A 26,855-nucleotide genomic window follows, 5' to 3' on the forward strand; every position below is an offset into this window, starting at 1 on the left:
ATGGAGGGTCAGAAGGGGTAGGTGGATAGTTGGGGGGGTGGAGATTGAGGGGTGTTAGTGGAGAGATGAGAGGTATGTTCAAAGAAACAAATCATCTGTGAAGGATCCAGGACCTGAAACATTCACTGTTTTTCTCTCTCCACAAATATTGCCTGACCTGAAGAATGTCTCCAACATTTTTCTGTTTTCATTTTACATTTGTTATTTTTTTCATATTTATCATCCACAAATTTCTCATTGACTTACTTATCAGATCTTGTGATGGAACAAGATGGGCGACACAGTTGGCAAAGGAGCGAAATGGTTAGTGTAGGAAGTGGCACAGTTAGTGTCATGTTTGGATGTTGTACTTAGCACAATGTTATTACATTGCCAGTGACCAGGGTATGAATCAGCTGCTGTCTGTAAAGGATTTGTATCTTCTCCTTCTGTCAATGTGGGTTTCCTCCAAGTGCTCTGGTTTCCTTTCACTTTTCAAATCGTACAGGGGTTGTAGGTTAATTGGGGTAATTGGGCAGCACAGCCTCATGGGCTGGAAGGGCCTATGTGTCTAAATTTAAAATAAACCAAGTCTCCCAAAAATTCATATACGTACAACTGCCAAACAACCCACTGGATTGATATGGACAAAAGCAAGTTGGTAAACTCTGTGCAAAATTAACATCTGCCACTTCATATCAAGCCATAATCTGTTTTATACTTTTCTTACAAAAACAAAATCTGCTCTGTTCTTTTGTGTTTTTTTTTCTGGGTCTTTTATGTCTGCACCAGCAATGATCAACAAAACTTTGTGAAGAGCTGCTTGTCAGTGATCAATTGTTGTATTTAGGCTGAATAGGAATCTATTTTTTCAGAGACAGAAATAATTGACTTGACTTCAGTCTTTTCTCAAGATTGATCTGCAATATTCTGTTCGAGTTCTCCACAGTCACAGTATTGCAGAGTGGTGTTAAATTGGACAACACTGAAACAATACTACTACTGCTTGTTCTTCTTGCCAGAAGCAACTTTTAGGAACTCAACACAAGCACTGCCCAAACCTGTCACTGTAAATTCCTATGGTCCATCTTTTCACTTTTCAACCAAGTTATTTCAAACAAGCTTAAATGGTAATGCAAAAGAAGCAAGCCCTCTGGTCCACCACGTCTGCACCTACCCTTTTCATTCATCTCATCTGCCACCAGTTGGTCCATTGCTTTTTAAATACTGGCAATTCAAGTGCTTATCCAGATGCTGCTTAAATGTTGTAAAGAATCTCCTCCTTGAAGCGTGAAAGAAGGGAGACCCATGATAAGTAATAAGGGCATTTTGGGGGAGAACATAAATCAATAGGAATTGAAAAATATTGAAAATTAAGTGGTGAGATCAGAGAGAGTTTAATTCTGGTCTGAGAGAGTCTGGGCAATGCAGTGTGGAGTGAACAAGAGTCATCAAGTCTTACAGCATGGACAGAGATCCACAGGTTCAGCTTGTTAATGCCCAATAACGTGCCCTCCTGCTTTGTCCCACTTGCTCATATTAAGCCCAAAACCTGCTCATAAAATTTCAAGTGTGGCCTCAGCAACATCTAGTATAACTTTAACATGACATCCTAATACTTGTATTCAATGCCCTGACTGATGAAGGCAAGTGACTCAAATGCTCTCTACACTATCATCTATTTGTTCTGCCACCTTTACTGAGCAATGCCCATGCATCCTCAGTCTTTCTGCTTCTTTACCCTCCTTTCTTAACAGAGTAACTCTTGCCCTGGTTCGACTTACCCAAATTTAGCACCTCATACTTTTTAAGCTAGAACTACACCTGCCATTTCTTAACCTAGTACCTTGTTTGATACCACTGCAAACCCAAGTAATCTTTCTCACTGTCCACCACAGGACATATTTTCATGTCATCAGCAAACTTAACCAGAAACATCTTTGTCCAAATCATTTATATCTCATCGCAAAAAAGCAACGGCCCTAGTACTGAACGCTATGGCACTGGTCATGATCTTCAATGTGGAAAAACTCCGAATCCTATCACTGAGCCTTTTTTTTAATCCAATTGGCTAGCTGGTTCTTTTGCTTTGTTCCCTATTCTTCCATACCAGCCAAATATGTGGGATTTTAAAAAACTCTTTACCAAAATCCATATAAATAACATCAACTATCACTTCAAAAATTTCTATCAAATTTGTGAGACTTGATTTCCCAAGCATAAATACCCTGGTCATTCAAATGTTGATAGGTGATCTCTCTGGCTGTTTTCCTCCCACTGATGTCAGACTAACCGATCTGTAGTTACCCAGATTATCCTTTCAGCGCTTTATAAATAACGACACTGACATTTGCCATCCTCCATTCCTCTGGAATTTCTCCTGTCCTCAATAATAAGTTTAAAAAATCTAACAAGGCCCCAACGACATCCTTTCTGCCTTCCCACAATTTTTGGGGATGCCCCTGGACTGGACCCAGAGATGTATCCACCTTGAGACAATCTAAGACTGCCAACACTTCTTCACTATTGATACAGACATATCTCGAGTTCCTCCCTCCTCTCTCACTCCTGCTGCTCCGGGTCCACAGTAAACATATTTGCTAAAATATCCATTTAAGATGTTCCCCACCTTCTCTGGCTTTATATATACACACCACCCCCATTCCCTCCCCACCCAATCCTTCAGGGGACCTATTCTTTAAGACTTTTTAGTTTTTAATATATAAAATCTATTTGGGTTTACCCTTACACTGTCTGCAAAGCCATCTCATGACTTCTTTTAGGCCTCCTTATTGCCCTCTTCACTTAGTTTCAAAATTCCTTATACTTCTCAAAGGATTCTTCCAAACCTGTCTGCCTGAATCTGATACATGTCTCCTTTTTCTTTCTGATCCTTGCCTCGATATCTCTTGTTCCTTTACTTTGCCATTTCTGCTCTTTACCAAACTGGGGACAAGTAGGTCCTAGACCTTCCTTATCACCCTCATAAACACCTCCAATTCAACAGTCACACTCTTACTCTCTAATACCCTTCAAACATCCAGACTTCCATTTTTGACTACAACAAATCTGAGCCTCTATAACCACCTGATAGGAAAATGCCCACCCTCTGAGAAGAGGGTTCTCCTCATTTCAGTCCTAACAACATGATGATTCACTGCCCTAGGTGTGAGCACAGAGCAGAATCTGAGGATTCAACCAGAAGTTCATTGGACATTAGATCATTTTGGACCTACGATGACAGCTTTAAAATATAGGCCCATTGACACTTTACCGTTATTTAACGTTCAACGGTCAAATTTATTGCCAGAGAACATACATGACATCACATATAGCCCTGGGATTATTTTCCTTACTCAAGAAAATGATATGTATACAAAAAAACTTAAACAAAGAAACAAATTTAAACAAATTGACTGAAAATAGAGAAAAAAATAAATATTCAGTAATAAATAATGTGCAAAGTAAGAGGCCTTAAATTAGTCTCAATTAAGTCTGTATAGGAGTTCAATGATGTAGGAGGAGCACTGTTCCTGAACCTGATAGTGCGAGTCTTACCTATACCTCTTTCCTGATGGCAGCAGTGAGAATAGAGTGTGTGCCGGGTGGTGTGGGTCTTTGATGATTGCTGCTGCCCTCTGACAGCAGCGTTCCCTGTAGATGTACTTGATGGTGGGAAGAGTTTTGCCTGTGATGTACTGGACTGTATCCACTACCTTTTATAGGGCTTTCAGCTCAGTGGTATAAGTGCCCCCCATACCAGGCTGTGATGTAGCCGGTCAGCACACTATTCACTACACACCTGTAGAAGTTTGCCAAGGTTTCTGATGTCATATCAAACCTCTGCTGATGTGCTTTCTTTACGATGACATTAGTATGTTGGGACCAGAAAAAGTCTTCTGAGAAAGTGACTGCCAAGAATTTAAATGTGCTTGCCCTCTCCACCTCTGATCTCCCATTGATCACAGGATTGGACCCCTCTTGATTTCCCTTCCTAAAGCCTGCAATTAGCTCCTTGGCTTTGGTGACATTGAGTGTGAAGTTGTTGCCAGCACACTATTCAGCCAAGTTTTCAATCTCCCTCCTGTATGCTGACCCATCACTAGTTTTTATGCCATGCACTACTGTATTTTCCTCAGCAAATTTGTAAAAAATGTTATTGTCATACAGAGCCACACAGTCTTAGGTGCAAAGTGAGGAGATCAGGAGGCTAAGAACACAGCCCTGTGGTGCTCCATTGCTGATGGAGATTGTGTAGATGTTCTTACCAATTCACACTGTTTAAGGTTTCAAGGTGGGGAAATTGAATAAGATCAAGGCTGATCTGATCTTGGCTTCTACTTCACTTTCCTGACCATTCCCATCACTCTTTAATTTGCCATACACCAAAATGTATCATTTGCAGTATGCCAAGGTTGAGGTTTCCAAAGAGGCACTACCATTTGTGAAAGAAATTCCTTCCTCTCCCCATCATCAGAGTGATTCCTTATTCTGAAAAATCTTTCCCCTTGACAAAAAATCCTCTCAGAATCTACCCTCTCAAGCCCCTTTCATTTTCTTACAAACTGCAGAGATCCTTCTTCATGAGGATTGTGGCCGTCACATGACAGCACAGCCCAAACCTGGTTGGAAGACACACCAGCTGCCAATCAAAGTTTGGCTCTGCCCCACCCATAAATGCACACTGATGGCCCCTTTAAGTACCTTTGTACTTGGCCTTGGGTCTTTGACTTTTGTAATCAATTAGTCCTTGCAGGCACCATGCCATTGCACCCTAGTAGATTACCTGGGCTGGACTCTCCAGCCTCCAGTACTATAAAGGGCACCACATGTGCTTGCATCTCTCTTTTTGCCATCTCCAAGGAACCATCCTGCTTCTCTCCATGCTGAGCACCATGGAACGCTGCCGGAGAAATTGTTTGGTAAGGTATGCCCTGTTAAAGGGCTGGGAGTGTCTTAGTGTCCCAAGTAGCCTACAGCCATGCCTGCACTGAGTCACGGCGTGGTGGGTATCATATTGATTCTTTTCCTTGATTGTATGTAACTGCACTGTGTACTCTAGTTCATTGTGTGTGTGTGTGTGTGTGTGTGTGTGTGTGTGTGTGTGTGTGTGTGTGTGTGTTTGTGTGTGTGTGCGCGCGTGTGCGCACGCCTTATCCCTGTTGTGATCTTCCCATGCACGTCTTCTGTAAATAAAATCTTTTACTGTCAGACTGTGTACATAGTCCTTGCTTTTGAGTCCTATCAAATCTATTCCCTCACTCACAATAGTGGTGTACAAGAGGCTGCTGAACAAGATGATAGCTCATGGAATTACAGGAATGATACTATCATGGGTGGAGCATTGGCTGATGGGCAGTAAACAGAGTGGGAAGAAAAGGATTCTATTCTGGTTGGTTCAGGTTACCACTGGTGTTCTGCAGGGATCAGGTTGGGCCATTTCTTTTTAGATTTTATGTTAATGATTTGGATTGCGGAATAAATGGCTTTGTGGCTAGGTTTTGTGGTATAGATAGGTGGAGGGGCATGCAGAGGAGAAAATGGAGAGGCTGCAGAGAGATTTAGATAAATTAGAACAATGGGCAAAGAAGTGGCCATGGAAAGCAACTTTGGAAAGTGCACAACCTTGTCCTTTGGTAGAAGGAATAAAAGGGCAGACAATTATTGGGATGGAGAGAAAATTTAAAATTCGGACTTGGGAATACTTGTGCAGGGTACCCTAAAGGTCAACCTCCAGGTTGAGTCAGTAGTGAGGAAGGCATTCATATCAAAAGGAATAGGATATAAGGGCAAGGATGTGATGTTGAGGCTTTATAAGGCACTGATGAGACTTGACTTAGATTACAGGGTACAGTTTTGGGCTCCTTATTTAAGAAAGGGTGCTCTGGGGGGCGTGGTACGATGGCGTAAGGAACAGGCTTGCCTTCCAGTCCTCTCCTGACTCTAACTTATTGTTTTGTCTTTAAGTGCCCGTTAAAACTTTTTAAAAAAGTTTATAAATAGTATGAGGTGTTGAATTAATACCTAATGGTACATTTGTTAAAAAAAAGTAAAAGGAAACATCAACAGATTGTTAAAAAATTATATTTTCCGAAATTATCTGAACCTGCTTCTTTACAAAAAGCCACGACTCAGCGTGAAATGGATCCAGGAAAACAAGCGAAGAATTTGCCCTTAGAGCTCCGTTCTGATTCCGTAAGTCTTTCTGAAGGTCGTTTTCAGCTGCCTTTAGAACAAAGGGCTGGCCGGATGCCAGTATTTCAAACAACATCTACTGAGACTTTGACTGCTGAATTAGCTGGGGCGCCACCAGTTGGAGAGTTAAAGAGTTGTTATTTGACTGCTATACCACCAGTTATATCAGCTCTTCCAGATACTGACGTAACAAAGCTTTTAAACGAGGTTTGGATCAAAGATAACCCTGATCATCAGCCTCCTGATACTTCTGGGGGGTCTGTGGCAGGGGCTCTTATACGGACTCAAACTGCAAGAAAAGCTACTAAATTAAAAGAAGGGATAGAAGGTCCTCTGATTCCACAAGAACAGCAGAATCCCACCATGTCTGGATCTACTGATGTTGATATACTTTTCAAGAGTCTTGAACATAGATATTTTCTTCAATGATGCATTTAGGTGATTCTATGAATAATCTTACTTCTAAGATTAATGTATTGGTGGATGTCAATACAGATGGCTGATTATGGAGCTTTTAAAGTTGAAACTATTGAAAGACTTGAGATGTGTGATCAAGGATTATCTGATGTACAAGATCAATTGCAAGATGTGAATAAAACAATTGAAACGTTACAGATTCAGAATAAAAATTTAGCAAAAAAGGTTGATTATTTGGAGAACCAATCCAGACGGAATAATGTGAAAACTGTCGGCTTGCCAGAAGGCATAGAAGGGCCAGATCCAAGAAAATTTTTCACTGAATGGATTCCACAAGTGTTGGGACAAGATAAGTTTTCTGAAGGTTTAATATTGGAACGGGCTCATAGAGCTTTGAGAAGGAGACCTTTTTCAGGACAGAATCCAAGACTTGTTCTGGATCGCTGTTTAAATTACTGTGATAGAGAGACTATTTTACGTATGGCTATTAGAAATGCACAGCAAAACAAATCTCCTTTGATGGTTCAGAGTAATCGTGTTTTCTTCTATCCGGATTTGAGTCAGGAAATTATGTTTCAACGACGTGAATTTAATTCTGTGAAAGAATTATTGTGGAAAAAAGGATATAAGGCAACATTTAGATACCCTGGGGTACTGAAGAATTTTCAGGATGGATATCAACCAAAGTTCTTTGATAATCCTAAAGAAGCTATGGATTTTGCTCAGTCTTTACCAATTACGCAATTCCAGGAACGACGTAGTCCTCCACGGTCTCCAAAGAGGGCAGAGCTGCAAGAAGGGAATTTGATTTCTGGAAGAAATGGAAGAAACGGTGGTCGCAATGGCAAAGGAAACTCATTTAATAGATAAGGAACATTTGAAACTCAAACGTGAATGGGTTGGGCACGTTTTTTATTCTTCGTTTAATTCTAAGGCAAAAGGTGTGGCAATTTTGGTACATAAGAATCTACCATTTTAGTTACAGAGTGAAGAGAAAAATGGTGGAAGATTATTAAAATTAAATTGTACAATCTTTAATGAGGCATGGACTTTGCTTGATGTTTATGCTCCTAATGTTGAGGATACAGCTTTTGTTGTGGATATGTTTTTATTACTTGGACAATCGAACTCTAATGTGATGTTGGGGGAGATTTGAATGTGGTGTTGGAGCCTTTATTGGATAAGTACCCAAGAGTAATTAAGAAGTCTATGATGGCAATCCAAGTGATTAATATGATGGCAGATTTGAATTTAATTGATATTTGGCAAAGAGTTAATCCTACAGAGAAAGATTTTTCTTTTTATTCCTCGCGACATAATTCTTTTTCTAGAATTGATTATTTTTTAATATCAGCACATTTGCAGGATAGGGTTACATCTGTGGAGTATAAGGCTAGATTGGTTTCGGATCATTCATTATTATTATTAGAATATTTGAGTTCACAAGATGTTCAGAAAGCTTCAAGATGGAGATTTAATACTATGCTATTACAACGCGAATTTAATTCTGTGAAAGAACGGTTGTGGAAAAAAAGACATAGGGCAACATTCAGGTATTCTGCGGTACTGAAGATTTTTTAGGATGGAAATTAGCCAAAATTCTTTGACAATCCTAAAGAGGTTATGGACTTTGCTCAGTCTCTACCAATCATGCAGTTTCAGGAACGATGTAGTCCTTCAAGGTCTCCAAAGAGAGTAGAGATGTATGGTGGGATCCAGATTTTTAAAAGAAATGGAAGCAATGGTGATCGAAGTGGTATCGTTGATTTAAAAAAATAAATCTTTTATCTTTTTTTTTTAAAGAGTTTAAATAGTTTAAATAATGATGATAGTTTAATGAAATGGGAGTTGGGAGAGGGAACTGGGTGGGCACTAGTTTCCAGAAGTCATCAGCTACCTGTGAGTTATCTCACACCCAATATTTTGGGGGAGTTACCGCTTTGGGCGGTTTAAACAGGAGGAGGTAGTTGTGACCTCCGACCTGTTTTTTTTCTTTTTAATTTTTGGGTTAAGAAGTGAAGATTTTTTAAATTATTTTTTTTAAATAAATAATTTTTTTTAACTCTTTTTGTTTTCTGATTGTAATTGAGAGGGAATTAGGTTTTTTTTCTCTTTTTTGGGGGGGGGGATTTTTTCTCTTTTTTCTTTCTTTTTTAAGAGGATGATGTCACAGAAGATAATAAGTCAAAAATTGAGGATGTTGAATTAGATGAAGAGGAAGATGAGGGGAAAGGTGATAAGAAGAGAAAGAAGAAAATTAAGTACAAATACATTGAGGGAGAAGAGTTTAATAAAATTAAGTTAATTTCGATAGAGAATTTTGAAGATGTTATAAATGAAGAATATGGAGAATTTTATAAGAGTTTGAACTTTTTTTCTTTATTTTCTTTTTTTATATAAGGGGAGGGGAAGGGAATAAAAAGTTTATCTGAATGTTTTTCTAAGGGATGTTTTTGTTCTCTCGAATTATAAAGGAAACTTGGTATTAATGGAAATTCTGTATGTATTATTAATTATGATTTTTTGTATAACAGATATGTGTTGATATATGATTTTAATATTTGAACTTAGTTTTAAAGTGGATTTCATTTGTTAAATACATGTATTATGTTTGATTTAAATATATGTTTAAGGGTATTATTTTAGTATTGATATTTTTTTTGTTGTTAGTAATTTTTGTTGTTGTTAAGTTTTATCTTTTTTTGTAAGTGGGGTTTTTTATTTTATTTACAACATTGTTAATTAATTCTTCACTCTTTATTTTGGGGGGGAGGGTTGGACTAATTTTAAATTAGATGATTAATGTTGTGTTATAATTATTGGGGGGGTTAATTTGTGTAGTTTAATGATGTCGTATTCTAATTTTTATTATCTTATTTTTTATTATTTCTTTAAATGTAATTTTTATTTTATTCATGTCATAAAATTTTAAATAAAGTTTAAAAAAAAAGAAAGGGTGTTCTGATATTGGAGACCGTTCATAGAACATTACAGCATAGTACAGGCCCTTTGGCCCTTGATGTGGTGCTACCCATATATTCCTTAAGAAAAGTACTAAACCGTCCCTACCCCATAAGCCTCTATTTTTCTTTCATTCATGTGTTTGTCTAAGAGTCTCTTAAATGCCCCCAATGTTTCAGCCTCCACTACCATCCCCGGCAAGGCATTCCAGGGACCCAACAACTCTGTGTGAAAAGAAAGAAACAAACAAACGCACCCTTGATGTCTCCCCTAAACTTCCCTCCCTTTTTATGATTTATTTTGGGGGGGAGGGTTGGACTAATTTTAAATTAGATGATTAATGTTGTGTTATAATTATTGATTTTAATATTTGAACTTAGTTTTAAAGTGGATTTCATTTGTTAATTTGTACAAAGAAGGTTCATAAGAATGATTCCTAGAATGAAGGGATTAGCAGGTGAGGCACATTTGATGGCTCTTGGTCTGTACTCCTTTGAGTTCAGAAGAATGAGGGAGGACCTCATAGAAACATTTTGAATGTTGAAGGGTCTGGTCAAAGTAGATGTGGCAAAGTTGTTTCCCATGTTAGGGGAGTCTAGGACAAGAGGGCACAACTTCAAGATTGAAGGGGATCCATTTTGAAAAGAGATATGGAGGAAATCTTTTTGCCAAAGAGGGGCTAAGTTCTGGAATTTGCTACCATGGGTAGCTGTGGAGGCCAGCTCCTTTGGTATATTTAAGAGAGAGATTGACAGGTATCTGAATAGCCAGAGTACCAACGGTTATGGGGAGAAGGCTAATGGTGTACAGATAAGTGGCAGAATGGATCAGCTCATGATGGATAGCTGGAGTGGACTCAATGAGCCAAATGGCCTACTTCTGCTCCTACATCTTATGGTCCTATGTCCTTCTTAATTACCTGCAGATTATCTCTCTGCACAGCAGTATTCCGTGATCTGTTCAAGCAATTTACTATGCTTATGTTCTTTCGATAACCTCACATTTCCCCAAACTTTTGCCTATTGATTATCTTTTCAGATTCCTTGCATCCTGCTCAGAACTTGCATTCCCACCGATGTTTCTACCAATTCCAAATATGGCTGTGCTGCTCCCCATCCCTTCATCAAAGTCAGTGGTGCGTAGGCTCATGTGCACGAGACTTTTCATGCACATGTGCCCATTTGACTGAAGAAGGAAAGGAACCTCACCCCCAGGGTACTAGGAATCTGGAGATATTGCAGTAAAACCCCTGGGATCCCGCACCTATGGGGATTTGTTGATGCTGGATAAGTGAATTTTAAGGTTGCTTGAGATTACATGTTGTGTGGATTGGCAAACTAACGGTGAGACACACCAATTTTAAACGCATTTATTTATTTTCCTCAATTTTATTTTGCTGGTCGCTTGAATTCCAAATAACAGGGATTTTACTGTACATTAATTCCTTACTCCACAATTGCATATGTGTGTGTGGTGCAGGGGGCGATCTCTCCACCTGCAGGGCTGACTCCACCTGGCCAGTTGTCAACTAGCTAACCCGAATATAGACCTGAGCCGGCCCCTCATGAGCCAGTCACACGGGAGCCACTGAAGCATGAACTGGTGTTCTGAACTGGTGATTCAGACTGAATAAAGCCTGTTGTACAGTCTTTTTAGTTTTGTTCTTGCTTGCTACTACCTCAGCACACCACAATGTGCAATCACAGGGGAGAAGAGGGTGGATAAAAAAGGTGATGGACAGGGTTTCAGGAGAACTTGGGCAACTCTAGAGCTGCATTTCAAGACTTTGAAATTATTGCTTTTATGCTTCCTAAAGAAATCTCTTGGTGCCTGCCACATTGACCACCGCCAGTGGGCTGATAACGCCTCAAACCGTGCATCTTGGCGCCTCACAGTTTGGCGGGCAGCAACCTCCTTTGAAGAAGACCGCAGAGCCCACCTCACTGACAAAAGGCAAAGGAGGAAAAACTCAACACCCAACCCCAACCAACCAATTTTCCCCTGCAACCGCTGCAACCGTGTCTGCGTGTCCCGCATCGGACTTGTCAGCCACAAACGAGCCTGCAGCTGACGTGGACTTTTTACCCCCTCCATAAATCTTCGTCCGCGAAGCCAAGCCAAAGATTACCAGTTTACTCTCTCTCTAGAAATATCTAAATCATATTATAACCTGAAAAATATTGAACAATTTCATTTTTTATTCCTTAATCATGAAAAAAAAACTGCATTTGTAAGATGGCATTTTCTTTAACCATTTTTGGATGGTCTTTGTGCTGATTAATCTCAAACAATTCAGGTGTTAATTGCTACATCACTCTGGCAATATTCAGCATAAATGTGACATAAAACATCTTAAGCATGAGACCTGTGGGGGTGCAATAAATGTGGGAACTGGTCAGGCATAAAGCTTTGTAAAAATAAATAAATACTGAAATACAATTAGGGAAGACACCAGAAAAAAAGGAAGGGGAGGAGGGAGAGAGGGCTAAAGAGGAGAGAAGAGGGTCGAAGGAATAGAGGGAGAGATCGAGGAGAGAGAGAGAGAGAGGAAGAAAAAATAAAGTGATAATTTAAGAGAAATAGAACAATGAAGTTTACGAGAAGAGTTGAGAAGATTATTGGTTAGATTTATTGGCTGGATCCCCCAAGAACAGCTTAGGTATGTCCAGATGCTGTGGAGGAAGAATCACTGGACTGGTCCAGGGATATGTGTGTGAAACGGAGAGATATTCAGTAACTTAAGTCTTGTCTTGTCCTGAATTTAAACGAATGAGAGAAGATCTCTTTGAAACTTTAGAAATACTCACAGGTTTGGGAAAGGAGGATGCAAGGAGAATGTTTCCTTGCAGAGGAGTCTACAAGAAGGGGGATATGGTCTCAGACCTCAGGACGTGAAATGGTGGTCAGGATTTAATTGGCAGATCAGTACACCCAACAAAAGATGAATGGACCAGGAATTACATTGGGGATTGAGGGTGGAATTGTCAGTGTGATTGGGCTCAGGAGTTCTCCAAGTCAAGGCTTGTTTATGGGCAGGATAGGGGAGAAGGGTATCAGCAGGAGGGAAAGCAAATGTTGCTCAAACAAAGGGTAAGCAAAAACATGAGAGGATTTGTGTTAAAACCAGTAGATGTAGAGCAGAATTAGGCCATTTGGCCCACTGAGTTTTCCCCTACCATTTTATTATTTTACCCCTCAATTCCATTGATTTTCCTTCTCCCCTTAAGCTTTGATACCCTAGTAGTTCACTCATCTAATCTGGCTGGTCCCTGTCCTGAAAAAAGCCTGAATCTGTGTGTATCACTTGCATCAGTCTCAGTCCAGGCTCATGCTCATTCTTTACATGCTCTTTGAAAACGCTGCATATATCTGGATACCTTGTGACAAAGAAATTAGACAGAATACTGGAGGAAAAGACATAATTATCTATGTGGCCTGTATAGGGGGACCTCAGTGATTTTGGTACATTTATTAAAGATTTTCAAGCTCTATCTCTTTGATGGTTTTACAGACTTAACATTACAATTCCTCAAATATGTTATTGAAATTCCACAGCCGCATCATGGACAGCTAACTTAGTGGCTGCATCGCAGCTTGGTTTGCCAACTTGAGCGCCCACAAAGGCTGCGGAAAGTGGCAAACCTAGCCAAGTCCATTGCACGCATTGATATCCTGCCCATTGAAGACATCCATGTGAAGAAGGCAGCTGACATCATAAAGGACTCCTGGTCACGTCCTCTTCTCACTGCTAACTTCAGGTAGAAGATACAAAAGCCTGAAAACCAGCACTTCTAGTTTTAAGGAGATTGTTCCAAATTGCTATCAAGCTCTTGAACCTTCCCATACTACTCCAACTGTAAACTACTCCAGAAACACCAAAAAAATGTCTGCACAATTAAAACATAACTTTTTTTGCAGCATTTGAAAATTTGATTATTTATTTATCCATTAACATTTATTATCTTTTTTTTCTGTCTTGTTGAATGAAGTGGTGATTAATATTTTTATGACTGTTCTTGGTGTATTTTACATATTGTGTAGGTTAATTGGATGTAAATTGTGCAGCACGGACTCATGCACCGAAATGGCCTTTAACTATGCTGTATGTCTAAATATTAAAAAAAACATTCCATTTGCCTTCTTGATGGCCTGTTGCAGCTGCTTTTGCAATTCATGCACAAGCACCCCCAAGAGTCCTTCTGCATGGCAGCATACTGCAATCACTTTCCATTTAAATAATATTCTGATCTTCCATTTTCTTTCCAAAGTGGATAACCTCATATTTGCCAACATTGCACAATGCCAAATTAAACAGAAATGTAGCTGCATGCACATTCCCTGCATCTTTATCTGTCAATTCTTGAAGCTTCACAATCGCTGCTGTCGTATCACTACCTGGGAGCACTTCTCACACATGCATCCCTACCCTAGCAGACTGTCCCGCACACCCACCCTACCCTTGCAATCTGTCCCACACACCCATTCTTACCCTTGCACTTGCCAACATTGTACTCAATTGATTAGACCCTTGCCCACTCACTTAACCTATCTATATCTATCTGCTTTAATCATTCAATCTCTCTTTTATCTCATTAATGGCCACAGTTCCTCTGCTCTCTTCTTCCCTTTTTTTATGCATTTCAAAAAGTATTTATCTCTTGCTTCCTTTCCTTCATCTTGATGGGTCATTGACCTGAATTGTTAACTCCCCATTGCTGTTTGCTGACTTGCTGAGGATTTTAAACTTAAAAAAAAACTCAACATGGTTGGCATTTCAAATTATTTTCATTGCAAAGTCTTGCTGCAGTTATACTGGGTTTTGTTTAGTGAGGCCTCATTTGGATTATTCTGATGTAGTTTTGATAAAGTTTGGGTGGGTCTGGCCAGTCTTGGGCTTCAGGAAAAGAAACCTGTGAAAGGGTTTGACGAAGTGATCTTGAATAGCATTGGCTTACCTCACTGCAGGTTCAAAAATTAGGTGATTTCAAGATTCTGAAGGGAATTGATCGGATTGATTTTGATGTGTTGCTTCTTCCACCCGAACAATGGAAATGGGGAACAAAGTTCTGCACCAAGTCACGGGGAGAAGGGCTGTAAACCTTTAAAATTCCTCATGTGGAGAGTTGTGGGTGATCATCTATTGAATATTTCCATGCATAAAATTGCTGGAATTGTAACCCATTTTACCCTTACCGTTTCTGAATGAGTTTTGAAACTTGTAACCCATATAACCCTTACCATATCTGAAAGAGTTTTGGAAACTTGCAAGGTACAACTGAGGAAAGAGCACTGAGCGGTTCTGAAGACCCAACAGAGCTGAAAGTGAAGGTGAAATGAAGGATAATACACAATCTTATCCTTGAGTGTTCAGAAATAAGAGTGTAATTTCATACCAGACACAAGCTCTGGCTAAAGAGCAGTCTCACCAGATCCAAAGTGACAATGCAAATTGGATTATTAATTGACCAGATTAAAGAAATTAGAGTGCATTTGTCAGTGGTAATGGTTCTAATTAGGAAGCTTTAACCAGTGGACCCTCAGATGGATCAGCACTGTTATCCTTGTTGTTCATAATCTTTATTAACGAGCTCAATGAAGTTCATGGAAGTAAGAGGTCTGGGACATAAATCCTTTGGTGTCAGGTTAAAAGGACTGAACATGGTTCATCATCTTTATTGAACAGACTCAGTGACTGATTTGTGGGTATTCCTTGCGGAGGAAGGCAATAGGGGTTATTTCTTATCACTGTTTCAAAACTAAGTAGCTTTCTTCCCTCCATCAATTTTTGATTCAAATCCCATCCACAGCACTTGCGTACAAAATCTATCATAAAAGATACGCCAACTTTTAGAGGAGAGAATAAATGCCTCTTCTCATCAATACAACAAAAAGCTGTGGGAGTTAAACAAGAAAGTCTGAAGATGCTGTGATTGTAGTTTGATATACAAGGGTGCTACAGAAGCTTAATAGCTCATGCAGCATTCTTTGCAGCAAAGATACAGAATCAACTTTTCAGGCCTGAGCCCTTTGTCACCATATGAGCAAAACGCAGGCAAAATCCTGAATAAAAAGGGAAGAGTGGGGTGGACGGGGGTGGGGGTGGGCATAGGGCCATAGCCAATGGGTCATTGGTGGATATGGGTGGAGAACAAAAAATATCTGAGGTGATAGAGAAAGGGGTAGCTCTCTGAATGGATAGAGAAACAAGTGTAGAGCCAGAGGAAAGGAGGCAGAGGGATGAAGAAAGGGAGGGAGGGAGGCAGACGAGGGGTCTAACAGAAACTGGAGACGTTGATGTTAATGCCATCTAGTTGGAGAGTGCCCAGACGGAACACTAAAGGTTCAAAGGTTCCTTTTATTGTCATGTAATAATACATTAAAATGTAACGTGCATGATGCGTTTCAACTTTTGTGTGATGTGAGCATTGCTTGGCACCCCCAACAATAAGAGAAAGAGAAGCATGAAGAATTCTTTCAGAGACACTGAGTGTCCATTGTTACGGGCTATGTTAGTATGGTTATGGATAAATACTTCTTTAAAAGAGAGAGATTGTGGGGGTTTAGTGTAGGTCACTTCACAGAGTAACACTTCACAAGACATCTCATTTAAAATGCAAGAGCATTGCTGAAGCTAGACATTGAGTCTCTGAGTTGACTTTGCAGAGGCAATGGAGCTGCTTTGGAATAAACTTCAAAAGGAGGTGATAAATGGAAAAAGTCCAGGCTCAAATACTGATAAGATCTTTCAAAGATTGGGTTTGGAGCCTTGGGAGAGGTCATTTGGTTTTTAACAAGCAGAGAAAGGAAAAAACAAACAGGATTCTTCTCTGAGAGAGAGAGAGAGAGAGAGAGAGTCAGTTCTGCAGTAGCAGTCAAGACTGCAAAATAGCAAACTGACAGCTTGTTGAATGCCCCCATTTTGAAGACAGGTTGTGAGTTCTGAGTTTAGCCTGTTGAAAACCCTTGTGGTCTTTACAAGAGGAATGCCTGACTAGAGCGTTTCTCCTGAAATAAGGGAAACAAGAGGAACTCTGTGGTGACCTGGAAGAAGAGGCTATAATTTGGAAAACCCATGATGGGACAAATTTCTTTGGCAAGACACTGAAGTGACTGTTTGGAGGAAATCAGTTTGTGTGTGTCCAATGAGCAACAAATTTCTCTCTGAAACCAACAAGAACCTTCCTGAGCAGTTACCATTTAACTTTAAACACCGGAGCCTGGTGAAGATTCATAAATGTTAAATTCTTTGCACAGTATAAGGATTGCCTGATACTGATGAATTTGGAGAAGTGAGAAGTGAATGAATAGACTGTGAAACAAAGACTTCCCTGAACATATATATACACATTACACACATGTGTGCTTAGAATTAGAAGGGGGTTAAGTTAATAATGTTTGATTTTGCTATTATGTTTAAAGAAAATTAAAAGCATCTTTTGTTTAAGTAACCATTGTCTTGGTGAATTTCTATTGCTGCTGGGTTTTGGAGTCCTCTGGGCTCATAACACCATGGATTTACCTCCAGCAACACCCCCCCCAACCCCCCAGCCTCTACAGCTATACAAATTCCAGTCAAACCCTCAACAACGCGAGCTCCAAATCTCTGATACAATCAGGAAGCCTTCAGCACCCGAGGCCCCTCAGAAACTCTTGTGGCCCTCAGGACCCTCTTGAATCCTGGTTCTGATACTTGGTTCCCATGAGCCAATCACACAGCCTGTGTGGGTTCTTCAGCTGCTGAGCCACTTGCAGGTCTGTTGCTGTGGTCACCATCCTGTAGGGGCATCTTCTATGCTTCACGTTCTCAATGCTGGTGGTGGTGAGTGGGGGAGGGGGAGTTCTCCCCATATCTGGTGCCATGCACAGGTCTGCTGCTCCACTGCAGAACATTACACCCTGTCCCCTATTCCAGATCATTTATGTATATCATGAATAGTTGCGGGCTCAGTACTGACCCCTGTGGCACACCTCTCACTATCAATTGCCATCTAGAGCTTTGGTATAACCTGCACCAGCTGATTTCTGTCCAATATTTATACCATCTGTATTACTGGCAATTGTCAACAGCAGCCCTGATGGCAGGAACCAATCTCAGAGGTATAAGGATTCACTGTTTTAATAAGTAATCAAAGATATTGCTCATTTTCATTGCAGAATATAGTGTCATTATTTATGTATTATGTTGCACTTCACTGAATTTGAAAATGCTTTGTGTTCCTCCCTTTTTCTGCAAAGTGCCAATTTTCAATTTGTTCCCTGCTGACAATGAATCCATATTAGGGCACATTGAATGACTTAACTCCAAAGTGAAGTTAGGTATCTTCACCAAGCTCCTGTGAGATCACACATTATGTTTCAGGGTGTTAGAGGCTTCATTGAGAAAACCTTTACCTTCTCAGCAGAGGAAATCAACAGTTGAAGTGTCTGACCGAAAACACAAACTCTTGATTTTCTCCCTCCACTGTTGCTGTCTGACCTGTAGAGTGTATTGGCATTTTCTGCTTTTATTGCAGATGTCCAGCATCAGTGCGTTTTTCCTTGGATTTTTAGACAATTACCCTGCAGGTTACGGTGACTTTTATTGACCATGAATTGCAGGAATGACAATAATGTGTTGCCAATGTGCACATCATAGACAATAAAAGAAACAATACCCTGGGGATATAAAATTCACGTCTTCATTGATTTTCGACTCTCAGAGCATTTTGCCACATCTTTCAGGCTATTTTTCCAACATTTAAGATTTAAATAGGGCACCTGAATTAAAAGTGATTAATATGCTAACATGTACTTTGCTTCAAAGGCTGACAGCAACAAGCAATTTGTTCACCTGTCACTGTAATTGAAAAATGCCCTATTAGTCAAGGTTTTGGGAAAGTAATTCATCTCTTGCTCCAGCTACTCCAAGCAAGCCAGGGTATCGAATACCATTGTGCTTCACTGAAGCACAATGCTTCACTGTGCTTCACTGAATTGCCAAATATGTAGAGTCGAGTAAATTTGCAGCCAAACACATTTGGACAAGTTTAGCACCCACAAGCAAAGCTGAATATCTGCCCTTTTGGGTTATTTGTTGATGCACATCAAGTGCCCGTGATCAGACAAGTCAACTCCTTGAACAGAAAAGAGACTGAGAGCTCTGCAACACAGATTAGCCTATCGAAAGCACAGAGTGAAAGTTAAATGCCTGGCCCGTTATTGGGATAGTCTGCTGCGGACTTCATATTTTTCCACGAAGAGAAGGTACGCAGCATGAAATGAGTCACTCGTGCGTGCTGTTCACCATAGTGACACAAAGCAGCTCATCGGCTCTCGTCAAGCCCCGTTCTTGCTGGCAAGCTTCTGCTCCATCTGTCTTTGAAGGACACACATGAAGGGCAAGCGTGTGAAGTCGAGTGGACACCTCATTTTTATACTCCCTGGTTACACTGTTATAGAAGTAAAATCAGAAAGGTACCAGCAGTCTCTTATCCAGCAATAACCTTGGAAGAGACTGACTGAGGAAGATGCCTGAAGAAAACCTGTGTTCCTAACAAGCAGCAATTTCAGCGACAATTTGTTTTATTAGTCATTAAAACTAGGAATGTTTTTGTTAATACAAACAAAATTAATTGCCATAATCTAATTGCTATTGACACTTCACAATTCCCACCTTCAAGGATGGAATCTTGAATCCTGTATTTGTATATTTTTTAACTTAGAGATACAGCATGGCAACAGGTCCTTCTGGCCCACAAGCCATGCTGCCCAAATATACCAATTAACTTGCAAACCCAGAATCCTTTCTCCATTAACAAGTTAGGCTTTCTTTGGACAATTCCTGGATAGAATGTATAGGAGGTATCCAAACACTCAAAGAATTCCCCTGATGACTTATTTTCTTCACTTGAGTTTTACTGTTTAGCTGTGGAATTGAAGTTTGAAGGAAAGAAATGGGAGATCTAAAAATTTAGTTGGTGGAATGAATGGCATGCAAATTGGCTATGGTGCAGGTACACAATCCTTTATCCGGACATCTAAAATCCAGAAATCTCCAAAATCCGGCAGGCCAGGAGAGAGACAGCAGCATGAGTCGGGCGGGTGCGGGGGGTGGGGGGGGGGGGGAGACTGGCAGCGCGACTGGAAGGGGGTGGGGATGGATACGGCAGCACAATTCGGGTGGGTTTAAATCTGGCTTTCTGAAATCCAGAAAATTCCTAAATTCGGAACACACTGTTCCCCAAGGGTTCCAGATAAAGGATTGTGTACCTGTACTGATCATGAATACATCTGAAAATCCAATTCATTTCAACTCTCACAGAATTTTCTTCACTCTTACCCTCTCCTCCTCCATTCAATGTGAGGTGTCCATCAAACATTGATTTGCCACATTAAATATGAAATGCCTCACTTCAGGGATATAGTTGCAAGTAAGGTGGAAAAAATACAAATGAGCTTGGTGTGAGAAATCAAATCATTTCATTGTTTCAACACTGCCATCGCTTCAGAAACTTGCAACGTGTGCGATAGGCGAGCTGGGAATTGCATCAAAATGTAGGCAGAGGAAGGTATATTTAATCAAAAATTCAATATGCTGGAGGAATTCACTGGCAAAGCTCAAGCCACTGAGTTCCTCCAGCAGATTGGGTTTGGCACCAAATTCCTGTGTCTGTCATCTCTCTTGTGTCCCCAGGTAGTTTTGGTTATTGGTATTCTCTCTCCTCATTGCACGCAATCAGATCCTACCTTTTACATCCCGGAACCAGACCTGGAAGTTCTGATCTGAATTCTGCCAGAGGAAGAAATGAGTGACCAGGAGGAGGAAAAGGAAATTCAGGGATTTTCTCCGAGCCTCCCCAAAAAAACGCAAGGCCATTGGTTCCTTCGAAGACCAAGTCTAAACCGGTTCTAAGTGGAGGAATCTTTGAGACGGTCCTTACAACATTGGCTCCATAGGTCAGGAACACACAAAATCGGTGTAACCACTGAAAGGAGGGATCCATCCAACAAACTAACCATCCTGTCAGCCACCTCCTGCCTCATCTGTCTTGACCTCAGGGACTGCCTCAGAATGAACTTCAAATATAATTCAATTCAAATGAAGCAAGTGGGTTAATCTGAAAACATATCAGATATGCAAATACTTTCACTGTGATCTAAATAATCTAGAAATTGTGAGAGATGGAAACTCAAACCATGGCCTTGCACATAAACATCTTATCAGAGAACAGTTTCAATAGCAACTGTGGCAAAGAAATAATGAATTTATTATCCAGATTAAGTGAACTGAACTATAGAATTGTAACTATATTGCATACAAATATTTGTACGATCAAGAGCTACAAATATTGTTAATGTACTAATTGTGGTAAGCCGGTCGATGTTGGCTGAAAGTTTTGTTCCATGAATGGTACACAATGCCTCGATTAAACTGAGTGGAACACAGTGACACATTCTAAGTCTCATAAGTATTCATAGTTGTAATGTCTATCTGCAAATAACAATCTACTGGAGGAACTCAATGAGCTGAGCAGTATTAGTGGGAGAAAAAGAATGGCCAACACTCAGACCAGAACCTTTTGTCTGCTATCTCTCGTGTCTTCTGCCTGAAAATATTCAGTTTCATGTTTATTGTCATTTTATGCTTGGTTTAATGAAAAGGTTCATTCTCCAAGCAGTCTAGCAAGTCAGGTCTAGCGTGCATACCAAGGTGCAAAGTGGAAGAGGAGTACGTCACAGTGTGCAGTGTTGCAGTGAAAGGTTCAATTGGGAAAGAGCAAGGAATTCCTGTTGTGGGGTTCATGGAGCTGGATGACTGCAGGGAAGCAAACTCTTTTTGAACCTGTTGGTGTGTTATCTTACACTCTTGAACATTCTCTTAGATGGGAAGAGGGAGAAGAGAAAGTGGCCAGGGTGAGCCAAATGCTGGTGATACTGTAGTTGCAAGCACTATTTTCCAAGAATATGGTGAAATTTTAGCAAAATGTTTCACAAAAAATTTAAAGCAAGTTTTGACAATCAGCTGGCAGCATGAACTTCATTTATCTCCACAGACACCTGCTTCACCTGCTGAATCATTCCAGCAATTTTGATTTTGATTTCATATTTTGATCATTTCCAACTTTTTGCTTTGACTATTTTTTTTTATCCAGATATTTAGAGGACTGTATTTATTCCTATCGATTATCTGCTTTTACCCATTTCCTCTTATTTTTGCTTCTGCTGAGCAGATTGTGATTCACAAGTCTTCATCGCCTTCTCATTCACAGCAGTCAACACTTATGCCATTCATCTCTTGCACTGCAGAGGAACAAGTGACTGCAGATGCTGGAATCTGGAGTTAAAGTAACTCGTGGAGGCACTCAATGGGTCAGGTGGCATCTGAGGAGTTAAAGGGACGGTTAACAGTTTGGGTCAATGCTTTACATTTGGACTGCGGGTGGAGAAGGTAGATAAAGTGCAAAGGTGTGAGAGAGGTCCACATCCTGCAACAAACATTGTCACTGTTCCATCCACCTCTTCCACATTTCTGTAATTAAAGATGTATCTAATATCTAATATTTCCCAGTTCTGACAAAAGGCCAATATGATGGTCAGTGAACTCAATGAACTAAAGAACCTTTTTCAATGTTATATGACTGTCCAATGTATATATGTCAAAAATAAGAAACCGTCCATTCATCTATTAAAAAATCCTCTGAAGAATTTCTCTCTTCCTTTCCAACTGCACTGATTTTTCCCCTAATAGATTAGGATCCAAACATCATGGTGAACACTTCTTTGCTTCCAAGTCTTTGAGTGAGCCCCAGCAAAAATAAATTCCCTTTAGTTTCAAAGTCCAACACTGAGAAGCACCTGCAATGATGGATGACGGACCTAACACAGTTTAGGTTTGGCCTTAATTAGTAGCTGCATCCCAACTGAGCAGCCTGATCACTGGATGGACTCACTGAACCTGCCCACCAAGAGAAATCTGGGAAGTTTTGCATTTTCCTGAACCATGAGAGGCTGGGGGGATGACCTGATCTGAAATTATGAGAGGCATGACTGAGGTAGATTGACAGATATTCTTCCCAGGGTTGAAATGTCAAATACTACAGGGCATAGGTTTAAGGTAAGAGAAGATTTAAGAGATTTATCTTGACTAAGAGTAGTGAGTGCATAGAATGGGCTTACAGGGGAGAATGTGGAAGCAAATGTAACAGCAATGTTTGCGAGGCATTTAGTTAGGCACGGAACCACCATGAAATGGAGGGATAAGGATTAGAAGCAGGCAGATGGGATCAATTTAATTTTACATTGTGGTTGGCACAGATACCAACGTTCAAAGTTTTAAATTCAAATTTATCGCCAGAGTACGTACATAACATCATATACAATCCTGAGATTCTTTTTCCTGCCGGTCAGGCATAATTTATAATTACCGGTAACTGTAAACTTAGTTAAAAAGAAAGAAATGGACATAAAGAAAGAAATTTAAACAAACTCACTGTGCAAATACAGAAAGTAAATATTCACTAATAAATAATGTTCAAAGTAAGAGTCCTTTAAATGAGCCTCTGAATTTGTCTGTTGTCAGGAGTTTGATGGTCGAGAGGTAGCAGCAATTATTGTTGCTGGAAGTACAAGCCCTGTGGCATCAGTACCTTTTAACGAGGGGTCTGCTTCTGTGCAGTACTCTTCTATGTTCTATATTAGACACAGGAACATCTGAAGCAGCAAAATCTTCAGTTCTGCAAGAGAAACTATCCTCCTTTGCGAAATGCCACCAGCCCATGGATGCCGTGGGAACAACGTGGCACCTGTGTGAGTTTCACTCCCTAACATCTATAATTGGGTTGAGTCTTTGGAGTCCACTTGCCCAGCACTTTGCATATATCACCTGAAGCAAGCTGCTGGCAAGGCAATAAATCCTTTATGATAGAGTCCAAGGGGATCCTTGGCACTGTGAAATACTGCACAGTGATTTTATTTTCTACTCTGTTCATCCCAATCACTGCTCTGTCACCCACCACTGGTTCCATCTCGAACAGCCACAACAGGATAGAATAACACTGCCCATAAAAATGAAAATGCTCTTTGAACTTTCATGTGCGCCATTTGTCAAAAGAGCATTCCTCAGACATAATTGGGTAGAAACAGCCTGGAATTTTAAAATCTATTGACTCCTTTTTTTTAATCAACACTCAGTTAAGTACATTTAAAAATCCAATCCTTTCTGTGACATATATATCCAACAGCTGGTCGGCTCTTGAAGAGATATCGTGCTCAAGTCTGCAGTTGCTGAAAAGTGACACACAATGTACAGCTGCAAAGTTTTGGAAAAAGCAAAACTTCCGTTAAAGTTTGAGAAGAAGCCAATGGAGAAAATAAGATTCTGAGAGGAAAAAGTGAAATGTTTCACAAAGTTAAGATTCTTAGAAAAAAAAATGAAGTATCAAGAAAGAGTAAATTTTTTCGCAAAGTGAGGATTCTCAGAGAATAAAACCAAAAGTATTGGAACTTCTCAGCTGGTCAGATATCATTTATGGAGAGAGATAAATAATTACCATTTTAGATTGTTAACACTTTTTCTCCTTCTCAAGATGCTGGCTGACTTCCAGTATACACCTGGCACATTGTGGATTCTCAGCATCTGTAATGCTTTGCTTTGATGAAAATAAATTTATTGTCACATACATGAGTACAACAAACATGTGCTCAAACTTCTTACTTGTTGCAGTCAAATAGGTACTTTGTAAAAAAAAGGCAATGAGATATACATTAAATGACCAGATGGAAAGAACAAAAATAAAAGTGAGATCACAAGCATTCAGAGTTACAGTTAATGCAAGAAAAAGATGTGGCGTTTCAATAGTGAAGTCTTTTGTTGTGCCTGAGTAGTTAATAATTAGTGTAGTAAAGGAAAGTCAAGAGCCTGATAGCTGTTGGAAAAAATTGTTCTTGAACCTTGAGGTGCTAGTCTTCAAGCTTCTATATCTTCTGCCTGAAGAGAGCAGCGAGAAGAGTTCATGACCACAGTAATATAAGTCCTTTATAATACTGGCTGCTTTCTTGAGGCAGCCCTCACATAGATGCACTCAATGGATGGGACGTCGGAGCCTGTGATGGATCTGGCTATGTTTGCTACCTTCTGTAGCCCTTTATATTCTTAGGCAATTGAATTACTTGGTCCATTGTGCACCTGTAGAGGTTTGATAGAGTATTTGATAACATGACACGCCTCCTCATACACCTTTGAAAATAAAAGCATTGGTGTGCCATTTTCAAGGTTGCCTCAATATGGTGAGTTCAGGAGAGATCCTTTGATATGTGGACTTCCAGGAATCTGAAGGTAATAAACTTCTCTACCACTGTCAGTACATTTATAGCTTGTATTGGAGCAGAACTTGGCCATTTGGCCACGAATGTAGTTAACATACAAAAGTGTTGGAGAAACTCAGCAGGTTCTGCTGTGTCCAGGAGACAAAAGATATATTACCGACATTTCAGGCCTGAGGCCTTCGTCAAGGTTTGAGCAAAAAGCAGGCAGGCACCTGAATAAATAGGCAGGGTGAGGAGCACAGGCCAACAGACAAAAGGCAATAATTGGACATGGATGGGAGGACAGGAGATGAAGGGTGAGAATTGATTGGAGAGAAAGGTGAGATTTGATGGAGGAGAAGGGTAGTTCTGTGAATGTAGAGCTGAACGAAGGGAGATTGCGGGAGAGGGAAAGAAAGGGACAACGCTGGAGGAAATGAGACATAGGGATAGGGACAGAAATAAATGTTGGGGTGGGGGGAGCTAACAGAAACTGGAGAAGCCATTGTTAATGCCACCTGGTTGGAGGGTACCAAGATGGAATATTAAAAGTTGTTCCTCCAATTTGCAGGTGATCTCAGTTTGGCATGAGACATTGGACAGACATGTCAGCATTGGAATGCGGCTTGAGACATTGGACAGACATGTCAGCATTGGAATGCGGCAGGAAACTGAAATGGGTTGCCACTGGAAGATCTTTACTATTGCAGCAGGAGAGAAGGTTCTCAATGAAGCAATCTCCCAGTGTGCTTCCAGTCTCTCCGATGTAGAGGAGGTCACAACGGGAGCAATGGATGCAGTAAATGGGCCCTGCAGATTCACAAGTGACGCATTACTTCACGTGGATGGGCTGCTTGGGGACCTAAATGGTGATGAGGGAGGAGGTGTTGGAGCGTGTAGCATTTTCTGCAGTCACAGGGTAAGTTACTAAGTGGTTAATTGATAGGAAGGGAGGAGTGAACATGCGAATCACGGAGGAAGTGGACCCTGCGGAATATGCAGAGAGGAAGAAAGGTATGTCTGGAATGGTGGAATTATGTTTTAAATGGTAGAATTATGTTGAATGTGGTGGAAATTGTGGAGGATAATATGTTTTGATTAAAAGAAATCAAAGAACTGTTTGATCGTGAGTTGAGTCAGCAAAGTGGACTAACAACGCTTGGCAGGAGGTTGGAGCCAGTAGCCAAAGAAGAAGCAGCTTCAACTAGCAAGCAAGAAGAAGACTCTGTCAGGGCATTACAGGCCTCATTCACTGGCTTAAAGATTAGTGGAACTGGAAGAGATAATGTATGATGGAAGGTCCCATTGATGCTGTACCAAGCGAAATGCAGAAGATAGAGAATCATTCAGCGGCATCTAAAAGTTCAGATGTGAATTTTGGATGTGGAGGGTGGTGGAGTGGTAGATAAGGATAAGAAAGATGTAATGGAAATGGAGGATATTCGTGTGAGGGCTGAATTAATGGTAGAAGAGGGTAAAACACATTTTTAGAAGTAGGACATTTCTGATGATTTTTTTCAATGGACCTTGTCCTGGGAGTAGATGTGATGGAGACAGAGGCATTGAGAGAAAGGAATAGAATCCTTATAGGAGATGTGAAGAGGTGTACAGCTGTGGAAGTTGGTGAATTTGTAGTAAATGTCTGTTGAGAGTTCGTCTCCTGAGATGGACACAGAGATTGAGAAAGGAAAGAATGTTGTTAGATGGACCAAGTGAATTTGAGGTCAATGTGGAAGTTGGCAGCAAAGTGTTTAAAGTTAACAAGCTCATCATGGGAGCATGAGATAAAGTTTCATTTCAGTCATGAATGAATCACTTGTAGAACTGGGGATGAAGCATGCAGCCTTGAGGTGTTGATGGTCAGTGAGGAGGAGGTGATGTTACTGATATGTTACTGATATGCTGATGACGAATTTAAGGATCCGATTGCAGAGGGATAAACAGAATTCTCGATACTTTCGTGTTTTTCTGATACAATAATGTTAAATGCTAGGCTGTAGTCAATGAACAGCAGCCTGACT

General features: G+C 40.3%; 1 protein-coding gene across 10 annotated transcripts in view; it reads right to left on the reverse strand.

The window, feature by feature from the left end:
- The window catches only part of astn1 (astrotactin 1), a 2,519,376-nt gene that overhangs the window by 224,093 nt on the left and 2,268,428 nt on the right, over positions 1-26,855 (reverse strand). The gene's annotated exons all lie outside the window — the stretch shown is intronic.

The sequence above is a fragment of the Narcine bancroftii genome, chromosome 5 (genome assembly GCF_036971445.1).
Source record: "Narcine bancroftii isolate sNarBan1 chromosome 5, sNarBan1.hap1, whole genome shotgun sequence".
Lineage (NCBI taxonomy): Eukaryota > Metazoa > Chordata > Chondrichthyes > Torpediniformes > Narcinidae > Narcine > Narcine bancroftii.